General features: G+C 40.0%; 1 protein-coding gene across 6 annotated transcripts in view; it reads right to left on the reverse strand.

Moving 5' to 3' along the window:
• Positions 1 to 5,526: 5,526 nt before the first annotated feature.
• LOC117611724 (tubulin glycylase 3A) overlaps positions 5,527 to 12,947 on the reverse strand; it is a 90,275-nt gene continuing 82,854 nt past the window's right edge. For all 6 annotated transcript variants that reach the window (XM_034339888.2, XM_034339884.2, XM_034339880.2 and 3 more), the window contains 2 exons: positions 11,782 to 11,893; positions 5,527 to 6,211 (listed from right to left, as the gene is read on the reverse strand). The gene's annotated coding sequence lies outside the window, so the exon portion shown is untranslated. The remainder of the gene's footprint in view (positions 6,212 to 11,781; positions 11,894 to 12,947) is intronic.

Genomic DNA, 12,947 nt, shown 5'->3' on the forward strand with positions numbered 1-12,947 from the left:
AGCGAGAAGTCTCGAATCCGTTTCGAGGGTCGAGAGATTCGGCGCTCCTTCGTTCATTCGGTTAAGTTGAACGAGCAAAACCGTTCTTGCCACGAGTTTTGCCGGTAATTGCATTAAGTGCACCACCGGAAGCTGCCCGTATGCAGGCTAATAGCACCCCCTTTCCTTTCAACTCGGGGCTAAAGTTTCGCGAGCCGGTATCGAATCCGAGGAACACGTTAGGTCTATGTGTGTACATTTACCGGCAGAATTACGGGGCGAACGTTGAAACGGCACTTTCGGAAAACGGTTATGTTGGACACGAAACCGCTCGAGTGGTCGCATAATTGGAGCCACCCCCTATTCACCGGCTTGAATCGTGTTCATACGTGTCCTCCTCCTCATCTTCGCTTCCCACTCTCTCTCTCTCTTCATCTTCCTATTCGTGCAACCTTTGAATATGAACCGAATTGATAGCGATCGTATCAATTAGCCGCAATACCAACAGTTTTCCTATCTTCATCAAAAGTGAAACGGTCTTTGCAGATGGTAATTCTTCGAAATATCAGAAGAAAGGAGTTCCGCTTGAACGTTTCGACAAATTAGAAAATCAGGGTAACGCAAACGGAGATAAATTATCTCTTTTCACGAGCCAGCTATAAGCGTTTGCTTTATTCGCCGAATGAGGAAACGGGCAGAGTGGGACGGTAAAGGGTTTGCTGACAGAGCAAGGTTGTGGAAACGAAGTAACTTGTCGCTTCAGTTCTTCAAACGCTTCGAAACTTATTCCAAAGTCCTCGAACAGGAACCACTAGCTGCACCAACTCTCTCTCTCTCTCTCTCTCTCCTCTTTCCGATCCATACGGTCCTTGTGAACCAGCCGAAATTCGGAACGAGGGGAAAAACAGTCGAGATAGTTTTATCGAGCGACGGTTATCAAACTCTCGACGGACGAGTTTAACAAAACCGGGGTGAGAGGATGGATTTCGATCGACAGAATAATCATCCCTTTCCTAAACTGTAAATTTATCCGTCCAAATATACTTTTCCTTCACTGGTCATGGAACCACTAACCCTTTAAGGGACTCTAAAGTCCCTTTAATCGCTATGCAAAATCTTCTATCAATATTCCAAGTGGTAAACGTGTTTCCTTCAAAGAAAGTTAATCAACATATCCTATACGATTTTCCAGCTTTACCACGCTCGCTTTAGAGACTTACCCGTACTCGATTCAAGGAATATATCGATAAAAGTATAGGCGGTCGACTGGCGCGGCAAGAATACGTACACAGGGTGTACTTACCGATGGAAGGGGATCTTCTCTGATTTGCATGGTCGCATGATTTATTTATGACGACCTGCTAGCAAACAGGTAGAATTTTATAGCAGCCAACTTTACAAGCCCTCCACGCTTTTTCCCTCGCGATGCAGTATCATATTTAAAGAAGAACAGGTCACATCTCGATTGTTACGTTTCCAATAATTTCCTGCTGTTAACGTTGAAAATCTAGGTTCGCTGACTGCGTTCAAAGCGAAATGCTGACAAAATGATCCGTCGAGGGCGCAGATATTAACGCGAATGTCATGAAAAATTTTCAGCCCATTAGTTCTCTTCGGATATTCTCTCCTATCAATAGTGTATCATCGAACACGGAATCCGTTATAAATTTCACTGGCTGAAAACACAATAATAACCGAAACTTTTTCAACGCCCGAAGCATTTCGAACATTAAGGTTTCTTTGTTAAAGCGAGACGATCCATTTGCGTTTCTTTAGGAACATTTCATCGTAATCAATTCTTCAGGATGTTTCTTTTGTGCTTCGTTCCGAAGCGTAGCCGATACAAAGTTTCCTTTGCTATGTCGTGCTCGCTCACGTTTCTCGATACCCATTTTTCGATGGAAGCTGGAAAGCAATTCGCTGGAAATCTTTTAACGGCTCGTTAATTAAGGTTACGGCGTCGGTAATTAATTACTTGTGTAAGTTTTCTTGAACTAATGATCGGGACATTAATTACCAGACCTGTCGTAGAATTTTATTTTACTCTTCCTTCTCCCCCTTTTTTCTAACGGTAAAATATACTTCATTTAACGAACTAAATTGTTTATTTTCTCTTACGCGTTATCCAGAAGGAAGGTGGATTCCCTTCGACGCGATCAGTTGGTCGGAATAATCGGAAATTCAGGTCGCAGGATGGATTCGTTGGACAGGGTAGCGATGCTCGTAGCAGCCGCGTTACGAGCGATCGATTTGCATCTCTTTGGAACGTTTCATCGCGATCAAGGGTACGTTGGCCCGCTTCAACGCTTCTCGACCTCCGTCGCACAAAAGGTGCTACGAACCTCTTCAAACGATTCTCCACTTTTTACGATACTCCTCGAGCCGCCTTCTTCATTTTTCATTTATTTCAATCTTAACCTTAACACCGTATTGTTTCAATTAACCTTTGCTTCGCTGTCAATAAACTCTTTCTTTTCCGAACAATGTATCTCGAGTTGAATTATTATAAAGTATGAATCGATCTTTACGACATCGTTTTGCAATTGTTAAACGTTCCACTCGTAAAATTATATACCTCGTCGTTAAGCACGCTTTTAAACATTTAACAAAATTATTCGCGTATCATCGAAATACGAGCGATCCGACACGACAATCAAAGCATTAACGCGCCAGGCGAAATTGATAATTTGCAGCATACCAAAAATTGTATCGTAATATTTAATTATAGGGAAATTATTATTCTTATACTTTCATCCCTTTACAGGATTAATCAAAGCGCTGCCTGTCACAATGATTTCAACCCGTATAAAGATACGAATCCTACCTTTTAATAACGCGGAAACATGTCGTTTGAAAACAAGGCAGGAAAATGTAATGTGTACTCTTACAATGATAGTATCACAGTATCGATCGAGTATCAAATTTTTGTTAAAAATTCAAAGTAAAGATTAATTGCGTTAACTTTAAGACGTTCGTTGAATGATGACCACTTGATTAGCTCCAGTGTCGGTCGCCGTGGGGTTTTAGTCAGTAAGAATCTGACACTCCCCCGCCGCCCTTCCCCAAAGGTCGGTGGGGGGTCTTATGCAAGATTTCCCCACGTTAAAAAAAAAAAAAAAAAATTCCTTTACTTCTTCTGCTTTCCTTACATTCCTGCATCCCTTACATCCATGCATTCCTTACACCCCTGTATCCCTTCATTCCTTACATCCCTGCATTCCTTACATCTCTACTTTCCTTACATTACTGCATCCCTTACATTCCTGCATCCCTTACATCCCTGCATTCCTTACATCCATGCATTCCTTACCTTCATGCATTCCTTACATCCATGCATCCCTTACATCCCTGCATCTCTTACATCCCTGTATCCCTTACATCCCTGCATCCTTGACATCCCTGCATCCCTTACATCCCTGCATTCCTTACATCCCTGCATCCCTTACATCCCTGCATCCCTTACATCCATGCCTCTCTTTTGTAAGCATCCCATTATTTTGCAAAATTTTGCAAAAATTTTGGCAAAACTTAGTTCCTTTTTTTACCACCAGAGGGCGCTGATTCAACGTCGAAAATTTAGTTCACATTTTTGCCGCCAGAGGGCCAAAATTTTGGCATGATTTAGTTCCTTTTTTCGGCACCAGAGGGCGCTGATTCGACGTGGAAATTTTGCGCCCCCTGGTGGCGCAAAAAGGTACTAAATCATGACAAGATTTTGGCCCCCTGGCGGAAAAAATGTGAACTAAATTTTCGATGTCGAATCAGCGCCCTCTGGTGGCAGAAAAAGGAACTATATCATGCAGGAATTTTGGCCCTCTAGCGGCAAAAATGTGAACTAAATTTTCGAAGTCGAATCAGTGCCCTCTGGCGGTAAAAAAGGGAACTAAATTTTGCAAGAATTTAAATTTAAAATTATTTTTCACGAGACTTTACTTACCTTTACTTACCTTTACTTACCTTTAATCACCTTTACTTACCTTTACTCGAACCAGTGGCCATAAGTATATTATTTATATAGTTATTATAAGGGTTGAAAGGATACAAGAGATGTAGGGAGAATTCAGGAGTGTAAGGGATACAGAGATGTAAGGGATACAGAGATATAAAGGGTACAGAGATGTAAGGTATGTCGAGGTATAAGGAATGCTGGCATATACGAGATGCAGGAATATAGGTAATGTAGTGATATAAGGGATACAGGGATGTTAAGGATGCAGACATGTAAGGGATGCAGTGATAAAGGGTTGGGCCTCGTGAGGCCCTTAAAGACAAAAAAATAATAAATAACTGGGGAGGTTTAGCCGAGGCCCATAAAGAGGGATAAAATAATAAATGACTTAGGAGGGTGGTCCACGCGAGGCCCGAAAATAGGGGTAAAATAATAAATAAAAGGATAAAATAATAGGCGAGGCACACAGATGTAATAAAATCAACACGTTCATGGTTTTAATGAATTTATTCAATAAGCTAAGAAGATAAATACAGCAAATCCTTCCTTTTAATAACGCGGATACATGTCTGTGAGTGACGCTGAGACATAAAAGTGTTATATGTGTACACTTACAATGATAGTACAATAAAATCTGTTAAAAAGAACATCTGGAAACAAGTAAAATCTTTATTAAGGGACACTTTTTAAGGGATACATAAAAACTAATTACATCATCATTAAGAGTGCTTCATCTACTCTTTCGTTATTAAATCTCTTACGGTTTAGGACTGCACAAGGGTCAAAGTTTCCATAAAATAATAGCGGATCCTGCGCAACAAATTTTCTAATAAATCAAATTGATACATTTTTAAAACGATCTTTTTGGATCTATAGTCACTAATAAGACTAAGGGAAAGTGGTCGATCGGACGGAAACCGGGGTAGGAAGGAAGGAGTAGTTGCGAGGGCAAGGTGCATACACCCAGGACGCTGGTAATGCATACTAGCTACGTGAAGCAAAATTTAATCCAATGAATTAATTATAAACTACGCTCGACATCCCGGCCACCCACGGCTCAGCCAATTACCATGAATATGAAGCACGCCCTTTCGTACTCTTGCGAGACTCTGCTTCTCTTTTCGAACGATAATAACGGTAATTTCATTTACCCACCTAGCTTCGTAGGCGCCGTTTCTCTGTCATTTTTTCATGAAAAATCGAAAGATACCTGTTAAGAATGAAAATTTCATTCTTTTGTAAAAAAATCTCGAATTAACCAATCGTTTCAACTGCAGCGACAAATATTTAACGTTTGCCTTTGAATGGTAACAGAGACAAAAAGAAAGACAACGAAGAATACAAAGCAAGCTTGTCGTTGGAAACTATCAGCAGAATAGACAGCCAGAGAGATTGGCGTGAAAGCCGTAAAGCTCGTTCGAACTGTTCGTTTGTTCTTCGATCAGGATATTCGACGATGCTCACCCTTTAAAGAAACAGAGAACACGCATAACCCTTTCTCTTCCTTACTCGTTAACGATCCCTCCAATTGCAATCGATTTTCAACCAGTACCAGCCACTCGTAGATTGGCTGCGGTGAATTTTTTGGGATATTCTCCTTTTTTTTTTTTTTTTTTTTTATTTGTCTCTCCACGAAACCGCTGGTAATCCCATTTCCAGGCTAAAACGGGTATAAAATCGACGGGAGCGTATCGAGCAATAATGGAACGATTATCGAGCCACTGTAATGAAATTAATACCTCTGCTCGATTTTTCCTCCGCCATTCGTCGAACTCGTCGCGACGAATTATCTTTCCCGGGAAATTGTTTGATACACTTTCTAATCAATTTTAATATTCACGTTAAACCGTCGTGATTTATACGTGAACAAACGTTCCGCACGTTAGCTCGATCGACAATCTAACCATTAGAATTCTGAATCGTATTTGAAACAATACCGAGCGTTTAAACGGCTGATGGTATTGGGGAAAGATAGAAATTGCGGTACGTACCGCAAACTGGAACAAAATTAAAAGCCCTGTTCCCGTCGAAATCGTGAAGCGTTAGTCAAACTTACTTTCAAACGTATATTTAGTTCCATAACTACGTTTGTGCATGGTGTAATTGCAGCACGTCCCGCAACCGTGTTGAGCAGAAGTCGAAATCAAAATGCATACTGCAGCTGCAACGGCAGCAGCAGTAAGGTGCAACAGTTTGCGCGTGCACGCCAGCAAACGTCGTTGAAACCTTCCGACCGAGCAGACGTTTTAATGCTTCTCCTTCAAATTCTTCGCGTTTTCCTCCCTGAAACAAGCAACAATTATTCCTGAAACTTCCCCTTTCTTCGGTGAAACTTCATTTTCAACCGGCAATCGGGGACACCGATTTCTCATAGAATTTTAAACGAAAATCTCTCCGTACGAATGTTAAAGTAAATTGACGCGATCAAAGATTCTCATCAACGTATGATTGTGTTTTCAAATGAATTTTATCATAGCTAAATTATCAGAAACTTGACGGTGGCACGTGTCGTTCACCTTGGAACGGATCGAGTCAAGTGGATTTCAGGAAATGGACTGGTACGGTTAAACGAAGAGGATGAAAGAGAAACTAGTGGCTAGCGAGCGAAAGAGCAGAGTAGCTTGTCGCGGCCGAGTAATTGACGAAAGAGAGAGGAATAGAGGAAGAAAAAGTGGAATATGTCGTGCAGAAACGTACCAGGTTTCCTAGCTTTTCCAGCTACAATACACGAAGAGCTCGGCGATGCTTTATTAAGGTAGAATCAAGAAACGCCGAGAAGAAGATGAAGGATTGTAAAGAGTAGATAAAAAAAGAAACATAAAAAAAGAAGAGAGAGGAGGAATAGAGGGAAGAGCAAGCAAAGGGAAATGAGGAGTCGCTAAATTTTTCCGCGCTAAAAATTGCTGGAAGCAGCAGCTTAACGAAATGGCTTTCGCCCGTTCGAGAGACATTTCCATAAAGCGAGCCGTTTTGGAATTTTCAGACGTGGAAAGAAACCCGAGCGGGAATATAAAAAGCTCGAAATATTTCGCTGAAGCTTTCGAAGCAGTTTGGCTGAGAACAGGTATTTTCCGTGATAACGATACCAGAATTTTCTTTCGTAACACTTCAAGAAACTATTTCCAACCCAGCTACCGATCCGATAAACTTTCCTTTTTTCGGTCGTTTCTGCTGGATGAGAAAGAAATTTCTGCGCCAAGAAATTAGCTTTAACGTTTGATGAAATAATGTTACACTTTACAATCAATAAAGCAATCTGACAAGTGACAAGCAGCGTTATTTATTTCTAACTCATCCTTTCCTAAACTTTTCACAGCAACTTCCTGCTCGATAAAACCTGCAAACTTACTTGCAGAAAAAAGCATCGTAATATCTGGAGATTCGAATGCATAAAGTATTATAGGTAGAAAAGACATTCGTTTTTTGCATATTTCAAACTTGCATCTTCATAACGGTGACCCATTTGAAGCTTCACGATCGCGTTTTACTACCCCTTGCGATTCCCAACAGTTATCTCCAACATAATCCGCGAAATTGAACTTCAGACCTTTGCTGTACTTGCTGTCACGTGTTCCCGTTCGAATCCTTTCAAGAAACTGGGTTTAAATTGCTCTTACGGCGTATAGTTTCCTATTTGTTTAAAAAAGAAAAGATGGAACCATTCCCCTTTTCCAAATACCAAATTCTCAACTTTTCAGGTCAGTTTTCACATCCTACTTTTCATTTTTTCTTCCTTATTAATACATCTGTTTTCTTACCTTTCACCTCCCAACGCAACGTGCGCCGAGTTCAATGGAAACGCGCTTGGGAAATCATTTCTCGCTGCTTTTTTTTTACATAAAACGAAGTCGCGTATAATCTTAATTTCCTCTAAAACGCTGCCAATTCCTGCCTATCCATAAAATATATCTATATGAATTCAAATTCAGGAAGTAAAGAAGGAAAGATGGTTTTTCTTTCGAGCGGTTTAGCACAAATGATTCGATTAAAAGTGGATCGCGAAGATTAACCAATTAAACCGATTAGTTTAACCGTGAATTATCTAGTTATTCGGCGAACCCGACGACCACCCAGCCAGAAATTACTGGATTTTCGTTGAAACATCAGATCCTTTCACATAAGAGTAATCGTTTCATCAAAGATCAGAAACGTGGAGGAAGGAATGAATGGGACGAGGTGGAGAAAAGTGAAATGAAAAGGAGATATTGTAGATCGCCCTCAGAGAGAACTTACAATTACTATTCAAGGTTTCAGCGTTTCCTCCCCGTCATCCTTCAGGATAATGTTTGTCTCGAGTAATCACGGGAATAATACTCTCCGTTTCTTTCATCCAGACGTTTCAGGTCCGGGTCTCATTCATCTTATCCGAAGCAGTAAGCTTGACAAGAAAACCGATTGTTAGAAAGGATCGAGGCGAATTTATTTATTTATGTGAATTTTCTTTAATTTATGGATCATTCGAGTTGCAATACTTTTTTCATAAATATTTCATAGAATATAAATGGAGTTTCTTGAAGCAACGAGCTTCCGCTTTGAACAGAAGATATTATTAAAACTTTCTCGATACCCCATGTACTGAAAGCAATTGCTACGTCATTTGCTTCTAATTTTTTAGCAAAGTAGCATCTACGTTTGAAAGGCGAAATATCTAGTTACCATCAAGCGAACGAAAAGCAGCTTTTCCAGTTTGATTGCTGTTTTGATAAAAACCAGCTACGGGGTAGCGTTTTTATTCCCTTTCCTCCGCGTAATCATCCTTTCCTAGTTTTGCGCTAAACAATGGAAAAAGTGGTCGACCGTTTTTTTTGTTTTTCTCCTTTTATTTTTTTTTTTTTTTTTTTTGTTTTTCGTTGCCAACGGTAACAATTACGGAAAAAATTGCGTTTTGTAAACGTAACTGGATTTTCCATGCGAGCTGCATCTGCGGGTTTAGAGTTTTATTTGCGTTTTCCTTTTTTCTACTCTCAGAGAAATATGCGTTTTTTGGAAGGAACGGAATAACTATGAATTTTCTATCAGTGATTTTTCGTGCATTCCTCCAAGGTTCAAGCAAAGAATTCAGGCCACGTAAATCACTACGAGATCCTTTGTATTATGGAAGCTACCATAAAATCAGAACAGCTAATATTTTTAGGTTCTTTCAGCTTCTTGCAAGGGAAATTGTGAAACCTCTCAAATTTCATTCAAAGTTCGAAGATTTCCCGATCACGAGTATCATAAATGTATTAATAAATCTTGGGAGCTTTGAAAGTTTTAAATTTTAACATCCCTTGGTAACGGGGTTACTTGAATTTAATAAAATCCTTTAGCGCAACAGAACAATGAGTAACGTTCGTATAATTTATCAAAAAATTTTCATTTATTTTAAAGAATCCCATGTAAAAGGAGAATCTTCTTTCGTCATAGATAAGGTACAAGCACTTTCGTTGAATAGTCCTTTAAAACAGAACGTAAAAGCGCAAACGATGAACACCGGGGGTCAATAAATAATGTGACGGTGGAAGGAAACCGTGAGACGCGAAAACCATTAACTTTGGCTTCCGGCTCGAGTAGCTTCTCTCGTCGCGAAAAGAAAGAGGAGACTGAGAAGAGCAAGAAAGGGTTAACGACAATCCTTCATAGCTTGAATCCATCTTGCAAGGAGATTGACAAGGAATGAAAAACGCTTGCAACCCTCCCTGTAAAACCGATTGTTTAACTTTCATCGATTAATCACTGCCTTATTGATGGAATTTTCATTGAAAATTTTCAAGTGGTGTAACACTGATTACTTTTTATTTCCGCCGATAGCCTATCGATATACGCACGAATAAATCCACAGTTTATTTAAGTAGTACAAAATTATATATCTCTGGCAACAAAAAGGTACTTTTTGTTTGCAGAGCAATATTTTCGTACGATTTTAAATGTTTTCGATTAACTTACTGAAAAAAGGGGAACAAGACTGACGGATTCAGCTGGTGCTTCGATTGTTCAACAAATAAACGAAGATAAACCGTTCGAACAGGAAATATAGCGAAAGGAAAACGGAGCGAGCAAGTGAAAATTTGACGAACGACACGATGAAAGCTTGACAGAATGAAATTTCGAAATGATCGATTCGACAGCTACTCCATCTTTCTATAGCATGTATATTTATGATGTAATAACAAATGTTTACACGGGACTTAATCGATAGGCATAAAACTTTCAAATAAATTTATCAAGTCTGTCATTTCTTGTATCCAATCAAAGAAAGAAGATCACTCTTTTTAAAATCGTCGTCCCATTTCTCGAAGGTCTGTTAATTTCTGTTAATTACTCTCTATCCGGACGATTATAATTTACAATGTAACTGAATTTTTATTTCATGCCCAATCGACGATCGATCGACCGAGAGAAATCTGTAGTTAGTGGATTTATACAGCGGATAAACGAACGAGCTGAATTTATGAATTTCCTTCGAGTCAGGCAAGAAATGACGTAAGAGAGGAAGAAGATTATACGGAAGTTGAATCTCCTCGAACAGTGCTGCAAAATTAATCGATCAGTGCTTCCTTGCCGGAAACGTAATGGGGAAATATTTCTTCTTCGTGACGTTACTTTTAATTAGAAATAATCAAACACGAATTTTATCACCGATCCTTTGAAATCCAATCAAGACGAAACACGTAACTGTCCGCTTTGAATAAAAATCGCGAATGTTCCCATCCTTTACGTCCGACCGGCGATACACTGAAGTGTACAAATGCCTTAGGCCATTAAACTGTACCTATATGTGCACGGGGGTAATGGCTTCATAGATTACTGGCAGCAGAAGGGAACAAATTTGCCTACGTGTTTTTGCGAGCCGCAAGACCAGGACGCGAGGTTTCGTGCAAGCATTTACAGACTTTCTGCTTTTGTGAATTCGAAAATACAATGTAATAATAACTTACTTGTAGAAAATGATTCGAAGAGTTTAACGAACCATCCTGCGTTGAAGCGTTAAGAATCTATGGGGTCAGTTATCGTGCAGGGTGTCAGCATGTTTCTTCACTTCAGCGATGCGTATTTTGTGGGAAACACGTTCGCCTGGTATGATTAATGTTCCATATCCCGTGATGCTAATCGATTTCGAGTAATTTTCTTTTTCACCACCGCCGGTTTTCCTCGAGTTCGACTTCGGAAGAAGGGGTACCGGCCCGAAGAAAAATATATAACCCCGCGGGATGAAAGAAATTTATGGAAATAATATTTCATCTATTCATTCAGGCTATATTCCTGCGTAAGGGTTGACGGGCAGGAGGTAATTTCGCCTTTCTTCAATTTTAGAAACCACGATCTTCCCTTTGATAAATCGTTAGAGCGATAGTGAAATTAGTGCGTTTCTTTTTTCCTACCCTTACGAATTCTACGCGAAATGAATCGCGTATCGACGATAAGAAGGAGCAGACATCGAGTACACAACTGGTACTTATAAAGCTCGTTTTATCCGTTGAATGATCCACGGCTGTAGGTTTTAAAAGCAGCAGCTGCGATCGAAGCTGTAGACGAGCGGCAAGGAGGCGGAACCGGCGAAACGGTCTATGACGGCATAGGAATCGCGCGATTGTTATTTATGGCGGACGAATTTGCGTCCAGTCACGGTGATATTTCACGGAAAGTGGCATACCGGGGAGCGGAAGGACGAAGGGGTGAACAGCGACGCCGCCTATACACCATCGCGGCGGATCTTTCGCAAGGTGCACCTTACCTTCCTGCCGCTGTCCAGTGGGAACGATTACATCGATCGTTTTATGGAACCGGTCTTGTTACACGATCCCGTAGGAACGTCGGAAACCTCTCGACCCACCTACGTCCGCAGAATATATGTTTGCAAGAGGAACACTTACCGCCCGGCCTTTATCCGCAAAAATATCCTTAACTCCTCCATTTCCTGCGAGCTTTTACTTAACGCCCCCTAATCCTGCGTCGCTAGGATGAGCTTTCTGCGTACCCCGGGCCCTGAAAATAAAAATAATTTCTGTTGAAATCTCTGCTCCGTTATCGAGTTCCAAAATTAATCAATATTTTGAAATTTTTTTTTGTTCGGATGAAAAAGGAAGGTAAAATTTCAAGTAATTCCGATGATTAGTTAGAAAGTTCTCCGGCACAAAAAGTCTGAAAACGTCAAATTGAGAGAAACGCGTTTAAAGTTTTACCAGGATTTTTCCAGGATAACCGCTCGACCGTTTGTAATCGACTGTCGTCCTTTTTCTCGACACGTTGCTGCGCTACTTGGCCAATTTTTAAGCCCATCGCGTCCAAAATAGTTTTATCGCGAAATTTTGACATTTCTCTGAACTCCACGGGCGGAATAAAGTTTGTTAAAAAACATTCAATCGATTCGATTTTAGTTTAGAAGTATATAGAATTTTAGTTATTCAAAAAGAGACAAATTATCATTAAAAAAAAAAAAAAAAAAAAAAAAAAAATAATGGGGACCAAGGATTGAACCGAGGACCTTTAAATTGCGAGTCATGTGTTTAACCACGGAGTGGATCCATGACTCGCAATCTGAAGGTCCTCGGTTCAAATCCTTGGTTCCCAACAATTTTTTTTTTTTTTTTTTTATGATAATTTTTATGTAATAGTTATTCAAAAAGAGACAAATTATCATTAAAAAAAAAAAAAATGTTGGGAACCAAGGATTTGAACCGTGGATCTTTAGATTGCGAGTTGTATATGTGAGTTTGTCATACTTCAGAATGTAAGGAGTAACTAACTGTAATTGTTAATATCTTTTAAACAATTAGCCGCCTGCCCCCAAAAAGGGGTATAGGCGTGTTCAGCTCGACGAGCTCTACAAGCTGGCAAAGTTTCATTAATAAGTGAGTGTAACACTTGGATAGTTCACCTTGTTAGAGAAGAAGAAAAAAGCAGGAACGTTGCCAACTTCGTAACCTCGTTCGACGTATCTAGTTTCTTTGTGGATGCACTTAATGTTCCTTGTCGGTCGAACCGTCCTTCGAGGGCGATTAAAGCGATTGCTTTATGGGCTCGGTTCTATCTCACAAGA

The sequence above is a fragment of the Osmia lignaria genome, chromosome 10 (genome assembly GCF_051020975.1).
Source record: "Osmia lignaria lignaria isolate PbOS001 chromosome 10, iyOsmLign1, whole genome shotgun sequence".
NCBI lineage: Eukaryota > Metazoa > Arthropoda > Insecta > Hymenoptera > Megachilidae > Osmia > Osmia lignaria.